We start from the raw sequence: 14,458 nt of genomic DNA on the forward strand, positions 1-14,458 counted from the left end.
ATGGTGTCATCCGAAAACTTGATGTACAGGTTGAAGGGTGTGGTGATCCCCAAACTTCGCTCCTCCAGGTGTTTTGGACTTCGACTCCCAGAATCCTTAGCCGACGGTCCAAGAGCCGGGAATTCTGGGAACTGAAGTCCCAGAGGATGAAAAGTTAGGAACCAAGCTAGGGCCGGGTGACAGGAGCGAGCGCGAGGCACCCTCTTCCCCCTGCGCATGCGCGCGCTGTAGGCAAGCAGGCAGGAAAGGCGGAGAGCATTCGAGGAGCGCCTCGGTCAGGCTCCCAGCATGCAACGCGGCGTGGTTTGAATGGCGCTGCCTCAGCGGAGGAGGCCCCGGCGCTAATTCCTCATTGCCGCCGCCCAATCCGGCGGCTTCCATTTGAGGCCTGGCCAGCGGCACCTGTGGCGCTGGACCATGAGCAGCAGAGGCAGCAGGTGAGTGAGTGAGTAGATAAAGCCCTCAGGGCTTCCCTGTCGCGGAGTTAGGCGGGTAGGCCTTGCATCCCCTCGGCGCTGTGCCTGAGGGCTGACCATTGGGCTCAGGACTGTGGGAGGCGGCTGTTCAGCGCTCCCCTTCTTCGGCCTTGTTTTTCTGCGAGAGGAAGGCGCTGCTCCTTCCTTGGTGGAGAGAGAAGAGGCCCTGTCGGGAGGAGGAGGAGTGTCTTCGTGGGCTAGTCTCTACCTGCCTCCGAGCCACCCACTGCCTGGGCTACACCTGTGTCGTGAGGCAAGGTTCTCTCCCTCCCACTTTGCCTTCGAATTGGAGAGAGCCCGTCTTGAACACCTCCAGCGCTCTTCTTTCCCCTCTTTGGGGTCGCCTAGTGAATGGGTTTCCTGCCCTACCAAAGGAGCCGAATTTCCAGCCTGAAAAAGCCGCCAGTTAACCAGACCTCTTGAATGTGAGTGGAATTTATTCCTGAGGAAATATGCTTAGCGTTGCACTTGCCAGGCGTTTCCCATGATGCAGCAGTCTGGCTTGTTCAGTTCTGCCTTGTACAAGGACCCTCCCAAAGCCTCATTTTTCATACACTTTGCCTCAGAATGTGGTGGCGCCTCCTTCTCTGGAATTTTTTAAGTGGAGGCTGGAAGGCCATCTGTCCAGGCATGGACAAACTTGGGCCCTCCAGGTGTTTTGGACTTCAACTCCCACAATTCCTAACAGCTGGTAGGCTGTTAGGAATTGTGGGAGTTGGAGTCCCAAACACCTGGAGGGCCCAAGTTTGCCTATGCCTGCATCTGTCAGAGGCACTTTTTGTGTTTTCCGTCATGGCAGAAAAAGGGGTTGGACTTGATGGCTCTTGTGGTTTCTTCCAGTTCTATGATTCTAAGTAATAATAATAATAAGACTCTGGCACAAGCCAGTAAAGGTGGTCCCAGTGGTGATCAGCACACTGGGTGCAGTGCCTAAAGCATTTGAAACAATTGGCGCTGACAAAATTACCATTTATCAGCTGCAAAAGGCCACTGTACTGGGATATACACGCATTATTCGCCAATACAATGTTCCCTCACTACTTCGCAGTTCACTTTTCGCGGATTCGCTGTTTCGCGGTTTTTCAATAAACTCTAAAAGACTATTATAAATCATAAGAAATTACAATTTACAGCCTGAGGGAGGAAAGAAGGAGAAGCCGAAGGGAGACAAAAGGAGCCCAAGCAGCAACGGGAGGAGAAGGAGGCAATTTATCAACACACGATTGGTTGATAAAGATTTAAAATAGTGTATAACTACTAAAATAATGTATAAATATTAAAATAAATATAGTGTCCCTACTTCGTGGATTTTCACTTATTGCGGTGGTCCTGGAACCTAACCCCAGTGATAAGTGAGGGAGCACTGTACATCACATAGTCCTAGGACCTCATCACACTAGAGCTTGGATCCACTTTAAATCCACTTTAGGGAGGGGGCTTTAAACAGCTCAGCCAGACAGGCCCTGGGCCTCACCAAACTACAAACCCCAGAATTCTGCAGGAGGCAGAAACCAGATTTAAAGTGGATTCATGCTTTATTGTGATGTGGCACCTAGACACTTGAGAAGTGTCCGACATGTGATCCAATACAACAGTCAGCATAGTGATCTTGTTTGCTGTGTACTAATCTTATTGCATATATAATAATAATAAGCTTTATTTATATCCCGCCCCCTCTCCCTGAAGGGACTCAGGGCGTCTTACAACAAAACAGCAAATACAATAAATGATTATAATAATAATAATAAAACATTATTTCTAGACCACCCTCTCTCCAAGAAGAGACTCAGGGTGGTTTAAAGACACAAAACAAAACAGCAAACATTCAATGCCTCAAATGAGTACAAACACATCAAAACAGTACAAGATAATGCACAGTAACAACAGTAATTTTATAACATAAATTTAAGCACCAAGATGAAAATAATCAAAAACAATCCAGCAAGACATAGTAAATTAAAACATGAGTAAATTAAAAGTGATTAAGATACAATTTCATTAAAATGGCTAAGATGTATCATAGCAGCCATAAAATACAAGTGGGTTAACCAGCATTCCAATGGGTTAAATTATCCTAGTCCTCCTCCTCTCTATATGTTAATGATATAGCAGGCAGTAATCACATATCAATTAATAAGACAAAACGAAAATAAACAGTTTATTAAAAGACTATCCCTCTAAAACTAATACTCCATTTAAAACCAGCCTATGATCAGGTATCCAGCATTATAAGTTATAGCCTGCTTGAATAGCCAGTTTTTCCACCTCCTTCCTGTAAGTTATAAAGGTGGGTGCTTGTCTAATTCCTTGGGGAGGGCATTCCAAAGTCAGGGGGCCACTACCAAGAAGGCCCCTCCCTCATCCCCACCCACCTTGCTTGTGATTTTTATTCGAGAAAAAAACCAAGATAGAAGAAACGGGCAAATCTGGGGGGTGTTAAACACTAAAAACCACACAGCCATATTCTATGTACTACTGCAGGACTACAACTAAACAGCTAATAATAATAATAATACTAATAATAATAATATAATAAACAACTTTATAGGGGACTCGGAGTGGCTTTCAACAAAATAACAGTGTAAACCATAAACAATAATTATTAAGATATACAACAAAATTAACCCAAATCAACAAAAATGGCAACACAAAATAATATAAAAATAAAACAACATGTTAAATTGACAGAGACAGTCATCATTCATAAATAATAAGAAACTGTTATATTATATAACCAATTAAAACATCTCAGCCACTGATCTGCTCAAAAGAGCGAAAATCCAATTAAAACTTAGACCCGTTTAAATCCTTCAACTGTTGGATATTGCATTAACCATTGTCATAGGCCTGCTTAAAGGGTGGGTTTTCAATTCCTTCCGAAAAGTTGAAAGTGTGGAAGCTTGCCTAATCTCCCTGGAGAAGATGTTCCAGAGCCAGGGGCCACAATCTAGAAAGCCCTCTTGTCTCCACCAACTGTGCTTGTGACGGAGGTGGGACCATGAGGAGGGGCTCTCTACCACATCTTAATGCTCGAACAGATTCATAGGGAGAGATACGGTCACGTAAAATAACAAAACAGAAACAAAAAAATGTAACACACACAAAAACAAAACAAATCTACAAACTTTCCACTCACTATCTAAAGGTTTTTATCCCTTATTAGTCTACTCTCATTAAATGGTATCATGTAATCACTTTTGATAACACTCTACTAACTCATAAATCCCATAGTTGACAAATGTGAAAAAGTAATGATCGACTTTTTTAAAAAGTTGATCAAAGATTTCTTCTTAACACAGTCAATTTGTTCATCTCAGCAAATTTGTAGATCTTCATCAGCCATTCTTCTTGTGTTTGGATAACTGGTTTCTTCCAATGAGCATATACAATTCTTGCTGCAGCTATTGCATATTGTAATAATCTTCCAAACTTTCTTTCTAAATGGTTGTTCAGTATTCTCAACAGATAAAACTGTTCAAAAAAGACATAAGCTGCCTTATAATAATTCTTAAATGTATGTATGAGTAGGGGAGGATTAATGCAATGATAGAAGACTGAGAACCTTCCTTATTTTGTATATCACCTATTTTTCAAGGATCTCAGGATAGTATGTGGTCTCTTCCAACTCTGTTATTCTATGATTCTACAAGTATTTTAACCTGTAACCTCATTGCTAAAAGTGTCGTAGCTGCTTTCCACTTTGTAAAGTAGAGATAGTTCTTCTGACTTGTAGAGTTGCTTGTTTTTGTATTTCCCTTCTGTTTTAATTGTAGTGCTAGAGACGATCAAGTGTCTAGTGTGTGTGTGTGTGTGTGTGTGTATTTTGTTTAGAAAATGGGGCCTTAAACCTATTATTAGTTCTAACCAGGATTGTCCCATTCAGTCAAAAGTAACTTGATAAGTAAACACCTAAGTTGGAAGCTTTTTAAGTGGATCCTTGAGTTATTTTCTCTTCAGGTGGTATCTTTTGCTGTTTTTGAAATTTTTCAGATGATTATTTTGATGTGTATGTGCCTTCAAGTTGCCTGCGAACTTATGGCAACCCCATGAATTCCATAGGGTTTTCATATGCAAGAAGTACCCATAGGTGATTTTGCCAGTTATTCCTTTGGGATATAACTGACACAACCTGGTATTGTTAGCAAACACTATCCAATGACTAACCAGACATGACCCTGCTTAGTTTCCCCAATTATATGGGATGTGGTACCTTTAGGACAGGGGTGCACAACTTGTGGCCCTCCAGGTGTTTTGGACTTCAGCTCCCAGAATTTCTGAACATTAAACAAGCTGGCTTGGGCTTCTGGGAGTTGGATGCCAAAAGGGTAGTGTACTACGGATGTAGGATAATAATTTAACTGAGTTCTGTACAAGTCTATACCTTCCATGTTACATATAATCAGTCTTGAAGATAATTTTAGCAGTCCACCCATCATCTTAAAATGAACTATTTCAGGACTACTGGAATTGCCACTGGTGGTGGGAGAAAATATAGAGATGTCTGATAGTTCGACTATGTTATTTAATTACTGTATGCTGTGTATTATACCAATAGCTGGCTGCATTTAAATGTTATTGTAATCCACAGGTTAACATTACAGTTGGCCCTCTACTTCCATTGATTGTACATCCATGAAGTCAGCCAGCCAGCCACAACTTGAAAATACTCAAAAATTTCCCTGTTCTAAAATAAATCAAACAACTTTTGGAAAATTGCAAACAAAATTTGCATTCTACAACATTCCTTCATTTCTCAACATAGTCCCCATGTTTCTCCAAGCACTTCTGAAAATGTGGTAATAATTTATGTATACCTTGTGCACACCACTCTGCCCCCATACTTCTAACCAGGAAACATCTGAAAATTGGACTGGAAAATTCAACTTTAAAATAGGGCAAAGTATTACTGTGGTACAATTGACTAAAACATCTGGATAAGGCACATGTGTCAAATTTGTGTGTCTATAGTACGATACCCCCTTCTCTCCTTCCCACCCAAGTCAGTAACTGCCAGTAGTTAGTGTCAAATGATAGTTTGAAATAATGATTTGAAAAGGGTCTTACATTATTTTGACATTCATAATTATACATGCTTGCTAGTCCAGCAGGTGAAAATGGGTAGTAATAATAAAGGAAGAAGGAAGGAAAAGGTTGTGGATCCTTACAATTTGCTTGACAAATGAACAGGTAAGTATCGGGACGTCTTTAATAAAATATTCTGGAAACTGTAACATTCCAACCTTGCTGTAGATATAGTTTTCACTATACATCATAAACTGGAATTGTTCTACCAAAATCGGTAGGCAGCCGGTTGAGGGGCTATTTATGAGGAACAGAACCACTTTGAACCTTGCCCTTACCTAAAATGTAAATGGGAGGATTTTTTAAAACTCGGGATTTGCTTCTGATTTTAAACAAACTATTGAAAGATTTTCCAATAAAACAAGTCTTGCTTTAGCAGATAATTGTTCTTCCTGGAAGCCTTCAGGAACAGCAGTTATTCATGTTTTAGAACCCCCAAAATGTAGAAGCTTGGGAGAACTGGAGCCACATAAATGGTCGAGGGCTGCATATGTACCAAGGATTCTGTGTTGCACATGGCTGTTGTTGTAATTGCAGTCTTGAGATCAATTTGCATGTTTTCCTTATAAACAATTGTGCTTAAATAGCTTCAGAATTCTGTCACGGAGAACTAATTGCAGATGATGAACTCAGTGTTCAGTTGTTACAATGGATATTGGTGCTATAATAGATTACACATGTATTAATAAGTAAGTTCAGCAGAGATGTGTAGCTTGGCTAGTCAGCATTTAATTTTCTATTTAAGGTGACTGAGCTTTTGTTCTGGAAGTGACATGTGTGTACCTACCTGCCTGGAAATGAGTGTCATTGATCTCAGCAGGGTTTTCTAGTTAGCATATGAATACAGTTGCATTGCTAATAAAGTATTTAATTCTGAGGGCCTCAAGGCATAGGATGTTCTATTCTATACAAAAAGGATTACAGTTCTATTAGTGCAACTACATTTTGTGTTATCCAAATACAGGCCTGGTTTTTACCTCAATAATGTAATGAGAGTTAGCAGAAACCAGTGTTTCTTGCATTAAAACTAGTCCCTTGAATATCAGCTCTCCAACTATACAGGGAGTCCCCGTGTTACAAATATCTGGCTTACAAACTACTTGTAGTTAAGAACTGGGATGAAACAACAAGAAGTGAGAGAAATCTATCCCTCGGAAGGGAAATTCACTTCATGGGGAAAAGGTGTCTCAACTGAAGCTTTATCACCAGTCCATGCTTCCATAACAAACCACATTTTTCAAAATTCATTTATCACAGGGACAGAAAGTAAGGTGAAATCTTCTGAACAAGAAGCACTAACAGCAAAACAAATACTACAGGGGTGTTAATCCTTCCCTATGCTATCCAGAGCTTTTATACACACACACACACACACACACACACATGTCTAGAGTTACACTTAAAAATGTACCTGATCCAACTTACAAACAAACTCGATTTAAGAACAAACCTACAGAACCTGTCTTGTTGATAACTTGGGGACTGCCTATATTCTGAAAAAAAACTGTGGGCAATGAAAATTGAAATTATACCAAATTGCAGTGCTGTAATAAAGCAATGCATTGTTAAAAGGACATGGAAATAATTAGCAATGATCACTCTGGCCATATCATAAATACAAAACTCAGACCCAATTGTTAGGTGAGTTTTTGATTATTTTTTTTCAGCATTGAAACAAATGGAAATATTAATACAGTAGAGTCTCGCTTATCCAACGTTCTGGATTATGTTGTTTATGTTGGATAAGTGAGACTCTACTGTATGTACCCTAACTGGAAGAACAAAAACACATTGCATTTTATGTGCTTGGGATGCCTTTTAACAGTAAAATATTGATTTTCAGTCTCTTGATTGATTGGTATCTGATTGACATTTTTCACTTATAGTTAGTAAACAAAACATAAAATTATACGGTCACCTTTAAATGATGTATAAATATGTGATATAACCTGAATATTAACAATCTCTCTCTCATAGATATAGATAGTACCTTTATGACGTAAATGTTCGCATATATCCAACATTTGAATAGGAAATATATTTTTGTACTTAATATTTTTAAGACTTGACAGTTCAGTAGTGATATATTAGGTTGAATTGAATTCTCCTATGAATGGTAGGCTTGATCACACAAATCAAACATTCTTTCCTTGTCTTCCTGAAAGGCTTTTCTCTAATAGTTTGAAGTTTTACAGACAAGCTTCAGAAGTTCTGAATTTTTTCATCTAGTACTATGGATTTATTAGATGTCCGCATGAATGTTTTTGCTTAAGAATTCATTTTGATCCAGAAAGTACAGTCTTTTCTACTACCTTTGATGAAGAGCAATTGAGTCCTTCTCTCTTGGAGGTGAAGGACCATCTTCACTACATTATAATCTTCTCCAGATATCAGTACATGGTGTGCTAAGATTGCTCTGTAATGTGTGCAAGTTTTAAATGCACATTTAGTCATTAGTGTCTTGCACAGCACATATAGAGTAGCTCATCAGCTAGGTTTTTTTTTACTCTGTTCCTATGTTTTTGAAATGTAACATATATTAATGTTGTTAGCTGTAACTGTTTCATTCAAACTGTAACAGTAGCTGTTTCATTCAAAGTGGCTGTGACTTTTCATGCATGTCATGAATTGGGCTGTGGTACACAAACGCTTATGCCATAGTAAATTGTTTAGTCCTGAATGTGCCATTAGCCACTTTGTCTGTATATAGTCTTTAGCAGAAAATAGTACTCTGTGATCCCCCCCCCCCCAAATCGATTAAAAGGAATTCCTGATTCTCAAACAATACTTGAAATAACATCATCTTAAATTTTTCAAAATGTTTTACCATCCCCTCCCCCGAATTGCCTTGCTTCATTGGCAGTTTCTCCACTCTTTGGTAGAAAAAGTTCTATAATAATTTGAATATCCCTTATCTGAAATGTTTGGGACCAGAATTGTTTTGTACTTTGGGTTTTGATTTTGTTTTTGTTTTGTTTTTTTTAATATTTACATATACATAATAAAATTTGTTATAGTCTAAACACAAAAGTAAAGGATGTTACTTACATTCCTTCTGCAAATAGCCTAAAGATTATTTTATGCAATATTTTGATAATTTTGTATGTGAAAAAAGTTTCTGTACATTGATTCATCAGAAAGGAAAGGTGTCACTAGCTCAGCCACACATGGACATTTTTGAATTTTGGAGTTTTTCAGATTTGGGGTTTTTAGACAAGGGATCCTCAATCTGCATAGTAGTATCTACCTGTCTAACTTGGGGCAGGGGAAAGCATGTGGCTCTGCAGCTCTTGTTGGACTTTGGGCAGTATAGCCAGTGGTGAAGAATGATGGAAAGGACAACCCAGCAACATTTGGTGGGCCACATGATTCCAACCCCTGCTCTAAATAGTACTGCATAGTGCATGCAGTATTTTGATTCTTACATACCTTGAAGATTCATTCCTAGTATCATGTAAGATTGATACTGTTTTGTTGGCCTTCCATTTATTGTTTATTTATTTTATTTATTGTTTATTTAAAGTGCTTATACTTTTCACTTCAGCCAAAAATGCTCCCAGGCAGCTTACAAATAACAGATCTGACAGGTTCCTGCTCTCAGGCTTACAATCTAAATAAGACAAGACACACAAGGAAAAGGAAATGGAAGTGGGGCAAAGGGATTAGGTTCATCAGGTGTTGGCTGCTCTTCTTCCTCAGAGGCCAGAGCAATGGCAATGAATATGGACAGAGGGACTTGCACCAGCTGCTGAGGCTAGGCAAAATGAAGTTGTGCCTATTTTTTCTCCCTTACAGAGTAGAGCAGTAGAGATGACAGTCTTAAATCTTGACCTCAGGTTTATTTTTTGAAGTAAGCTGCAGTCCACAAAAGCTTGTGGCAAATTAAATTTGTCATTAAATAGTCATGAAACTATTATTTTTGCATCAGTGGATTGACTGGCTTATTTTCATATTAGCTGTATCCTGTCTTTCTCAGCTGTTAGATACTCGAGGTTTGATTTTCTTTGTGAAGAGAGTTAGGCTGCATCTATGTTGTAGAATTAATGCAATTTGAAACTATTTAAAGTGCCATGTCTCAATGCTATGGAATCCTGGGCTTTGTAGTTTGGTGAGGCACCAGCATTCTTTGATAGAGAAGGCTAAAGAGCTTATAAAACTACAACTCCCAGGATTCCAAGGCATTTGAAGTAGTCTCAAACTGCATTAATTCTGCAATGTAAGTGTGCACTTCGACTATTTCAGATTACAGTGGGCACTTGATATCTGTAGGGGTTTTAGTTCTAGGATCCTCTATGAATACGAAATGGCATAGTAAAATGATGTTGCTTATCAAATCACAAAATCAGTGGGTTTTGTTAATTTGTGATATTTTCAAGCCATCTATTGTCAAATCTGTGGATGCAGAATCCATGAATATGGATGGCTGACTATATATATAAATAGCTAGATTGAACAGGTACAAATACATAGTTTAGGTACTCCAGCAAATCGGCAAAATCTACTTGCTTCCGTATTAGAACTTTAAGAAGGTAGTAAGCATCCTAGAATGAGTACAGAGCACAGACTGTGTCTTTCTCAGTCTATACCCTCATCTTACTATTTTGGCTTTTGGGGTGGGGGTGAGGCATACACAGACACTTCTCTATGGGATTAAGCTGTATTAGACTTTCTTAGCTTATAGTTAAGGACTTTCTGCAAGATGAACAATTAACACACATTAAGTGAAAGCAATACTGATATAACCTAATCACAGCAAACTGAAGGAGCATATAACATATGAAGCTATGTCAATAACTAGACATCAAATTAGTCTTGAGTCCTGGCAGGCAGCCTAAAAGGTTTAATATGTATGCACTGGTATGTTTTGAATTAAATGTGTGAATACATGCAATACAGAGTGCATGCTGAATATGTCATCCAGTTTCTCCATCATTCTTTGTTACATTACTCATGCTTCAGTATAACTATTGGGGAGGATAAGGGAGGGGTCCCGCGGGCCACTTGCAGCCCATCAGAGCCATTTATCCGGCCCCCGCGGTGGTGGCTCCCTCCTCCACCGCTAAGGAAAATGCATGTGGCGTGAAGGAAAAGGAAGGAAAGGTGCACACCTTTCTCGTCTCCTTCACCCCGTGGACACCTTTCCCCCCACTGCCGCCACCAAGGAAGACGTGCACAGGGTGAGGGAGGAGGAAAAGACGCACACATATCTCTCCTCTCTTGCCTGGCATGTACCTTTCCCGCTGCCACTGCCAAGGAAGGCGCGCATGGGGTGAGCAAAAGGCGTGCACCTTTCCTCCCTCGCCCTGTGGGCAGCTTTCCCACACCATCACCAAGGAAGGCAGTGGGAAAGGTGCATGTGGGGCGAGGGAGGAGAAAAAGGCGCATGCCTTTTCCTCGCCCTGCACGCACCTTTCCCGCCGCCGCCGCCAAGAAAGGTGCACACGGGGTGACGAAAAGGCGTCCGCCTTTCCTCCCTCATCCCGCAGGCAGCTTTCCCGCCGATGATGAGGAAGATGCACACCTTTCCCGCCTGCTCACTTGCCTTGCACGCTCCTTTCCCGCCTCCTCCCTCAGCTGGTGTGCGCCTTCCTTGGCGATGGAGGAGGCAAAACAACAATGGAGGTATGCCTGTGGCAAAAGGAAGAGGCCTCCCATTTTATCTTGCCATGCAGACTCCCTATTCTGCAGCCCTGTGCTGGATTCATTTTTCTTGAAGGTTAGCAATCTCTTCCAACCCTGATTATTGCAGTATTGTTGTTGTTTGTCAGAGGGGTTTTATGTTTTGGTTCACAAAGGCAGAAGGAGGTTGGACTATATGACCCAAGGGGTCTCTTCCAACCATGTTTATTATGGTGGTATTATGATTATGATTATTATTGGGTGGCTATCTGTCAGGGGTGCTTTGATTATGGTGTGATGCACAAAAGCAGAAGGGGGTTGGAGTAGATGGCCCAAGGAGTCTCTTCCAACCCTCTTTATTATTTTGATGATGATGATGATTGTTGTTGTTAACATTGAGGCTGTATTTGTTCCCTTTTTTTAGTGTGCAGTATGCATAGGAATTTGTTAATAATTTTAAAAAAAAACTATAATCTGACCCTCCAACGGTCTGCGGGACCGTGAACTGGCCCCCTGTTTAAAAAGTTTGGGGACCCCTGTCTTATACCTCTAGAAATCTTCCATGAACAAATACGATGCCCACAAGGGATTGGATTATATTCATTGTGTAATTTTCTTAGTAAGATGCTTTTGGTGGGCTGTTATTAAGGCAGTAGTTTCAAGTACCCAATGTAAAATGAAATGTCAACTTGCTGCAATTCTGGACACAACATATGTTGCTTTTTGCTTTATTTTTGCTATCCGGTCAGTAACTCATGCCCAACCATGATGAGATTAATTAATCAACTAATAACTAAAACGGGAGATGAAAAAAGATTAAATAAATGGCATGATGACTAGAAGGATGGGTGAGGGGGAGAGATGAAAAGACAAAGTAATGTAGACTTAAGATATAGAAAACAGAAGCAAGCTAGATAGAGGAATAGCCATTCAGACACAACGTAAGGAATTAGGTATGATTAGTTGTGAATAGATCAGTACACAAATAGTGACACGGCAGTAATTACAATCTAGGGTATTGGAACATATATCAGAAATGCCCCATTGACAGTGGCTACCTCTGTTAATAATTTTGGACTGTGTAATGTAATACACAGTCTGTGTTGGTACATCTGGCTGGCTTTCATCTTGTGGCTATTCAGTGAAAATAGTTTTGGTACATAATTTCATAGATAACCCTTCTGTGGGTTATCAATTTTCTTAGACTTAAGTGCAGAAGAAGCTAAATGTTTTTGTGAACTGAAACAAGTGTTGTAAATTTCCCATGTCCAATGATAATTTTTTCATTTTTGATAGGGGTCACATTAGTGGTTCCAAGGCAAAGTTTGAGTCATTCCTTGGTTATGTCATTGATGAATTTTGACGGTATGAAAGATGGAAAAATGCTATTCTCTCAATTATATTCTGAGAATATTCAGGAGACACACCTCTCCTGTAAATGGTTTGATAGTTTCTCCATAATAGGAGCTGAGACCTCTTAGGTATAGATAGCCTTAAGTGATTTAAGTCTAACCAAAATTTCCCAGTTTTTTTAAACTGAGATTCCTCTTGTTTGAGATCTTAGGAAAGTTCTCTGACCTTTTGAGGAACACATTCCTAATTTCTTCAAAGTCGCCATAACACTCATCTAGCCTGCCTCATGCTGCTTTCAGAGCAACTATGGTGTTGCTCACATGTGCTAATTTGAGCCTCTTTGCCTGTACTGAAGACTCATTGCCTAACTATTTAGTGAGCAGATCAATCTCCTTATCTGCACTGGTCTCTTATAGACTTTTTAGCTGTATAGTTTTCAAGGCTCTCATCAAACTTAATGAACCCAATATTGATAAGCCTGTGGGTGATCAGATATTTAGCAAGATCTGTCATACTAGAGGCTTCCGTATGAATAAATTGCTGAATTTCAGTGTGATGAGACACAGAACTAAGTCTGTTCTATTATGGTCAGATGTCAGAGTGAAGTTCTTCTGGTCAGATGCTTATGGATAGTGCAACATATGTGTGAGTCACACTTTGGTGTTATGCCACCCTGTTCTTCCAAACAGTTTGAGACTGAAACCTACATTAGCTTGTGCATATATTGATTGTAAACTAGTTCTGGCTAGATATAGGAAAATCCAGAAGAAGAAAACCTGGGCAGGGGATTTTGTTTCTGTTTTGTTTGTTTTAATTCTCTCTGAAAAATATGAGGGAAGTGGATTGTTGAACATTTTCTTTCAGAATGATGAATAAAATTTTTAAGATAAGGTGTTCATATATTTACTGTTCCCAAATCATTTCTTATAACTATGTAAAAGGAAGTCTTATTTAAGACTGTGTATGATATCCAGTATCCTTTTCTCCACTCATTTTATGGAAATGTGTAGCTACCTAATGTCTGCTTGACACATTGGGGAAGCATTGAAAACACAATAATGTCCTCTCTTTTATCAATGTTGATGTTTATTCTGGTTTTATTTGTGTTCTTCACGTGCTCATCAAACTGGCAAAACTAAAAGGTTCCCTTCAGGTCAGCAGGTTGTAGCTATATTTGTAGCAAAAAAATTTTTAAAGGTATCATTTGTAATTCTGAATAAACTGTACTTCTAAGGTGTCACACAAGATAATTTCATGTCATAGTTCCATATATAATGAAATGTGTAATTGTTTGAACATTTTGTCTGAAGACAAAAATTCAGATCTCCATTCATCCATGGAAACTCACTGAGTGGTCTTGGGCAAGGCTCATGCTCTCAGTTTCAGAGGAAGGCATATATCATTGATGTACAATGATCTTGACCAGGTTCTCTTTTTGCCCCCAGAATGCTAAATCACCTACTTTAGAAGCCTCCAGGAATGTCAGTTCACTTTGAAATGGGTTTCAGGGTGCCCAGCTTGCTTAACATCATATATATATATATTTTGAAAAGCAGAAGTTAACCTCTGGCCATTTTGGTCCCCTTCCTTCCTTCCTTCCTTCCTTCCTTCCTTCCTTCCTTCCTTCCTTCCTTCCTTTCCTCCTCTTCCTCCTCCTCCTCCTTCTTTTTTTCTTTTTTTTTCTTTTTGCTGTTCCAGAGCGTACTAGAGTAAAGAATTGACTCCTTGGTGTGATGTAGTTTCCAATCCCTGCTGTAGAAAGAATGCTTCCAGATAGTTTTTCTAACAGTATGGTGTTTTATTCTAGCCCAATGTAGATGTAATGGTATCCAAGATTAGTGGTTTGGTTAAGAGACTTCAGGAATATATCCTCCCTCTCCTTTCATGTGTCATCTAAAACATGAAATTAAATTGTCTTATTTTTCTCA

At 39.5% G+C, this 14,458-nt stretch overlaps 1 protein-coding gene across 2 annotated transcripts in view; it reads left to right on the forward strand.

Moving 5' to 3' along the window:
- Nucleotides 1-242: 242 nt before the first annotated feature.
- Nucleotides 243-14,458, forward strand: part of katnbl1 (katanin regulatory subunit B1 like 1) — a 32,894-nt gene continuing 18,678 nt past the window's right edge. The window contains exon 1 of one of the 2 annotated variants that reach the window (XM_003214488.4): nucleotides 243-437. The gene's annotated coding sequence lies outside the window, so the exon portion shown is untranslated. Of the gene's footprint in view, nucleotides 902-14,458 lie in introns of both variants that reach the window. The other variant, XM_008103334.3, reaches the window with a different exon arrangement.

The sequence above is a fragment of the Anolis carolinensis genome, chromosome 1 (assembly GCF_035594765.1).
Source record: "Anolis carolinensis isolate JA03-04 chromosome 1, rAnoCar3.1.pri, whole genome shotgun sequence".
NCBI classification, from domain to species: Eukaryota; Metazoa; Chordata; class Lepidosauria; order Squamata; family Dactyloidae; genus Anolis; species Anolis carolinensis.